Below are 243 nucleotides of genomic sequence, written 5' to 3'. Positions count from 1 at the left end.
TGCAGATTCGTGAACACCATCTTACATTAGCTAAAAGGGTGTCTGGACATTTCTGAAATGGTGCCAGCCTAGTGAAATACTACGATGTCTGGAGCAAGGCTGAACTTACAGCTCTGGTTCAGATGACAGTGCTATTACTGAACCAACTAAAACTAAATATCAGAGACAACAAGGTGCAGGGCTGGATGAACACAGCAGGCCAAGCAGCATCATAGGAGCAGAGAGGCTGACGTTTCGGGCCTA

This window comes from Rhincodon typus, chromosome 22, assembly GCF_021869965.1.
Source record: "Rhincodon typus isolate 14 chromosome 22, sRhiTyp1.1, whole genome shotgun sequence".
In the NCBI taxonomy this organism is placed as follows: Eukaryota; Metazoa; Chordata; class Chondrichthyes; order Orectolobiformes; family Rhincodontidae; genus Rhincodon; species Rhincodon typus.
This window is presented reverse-complemented; position numbering follows the sequence as displayed.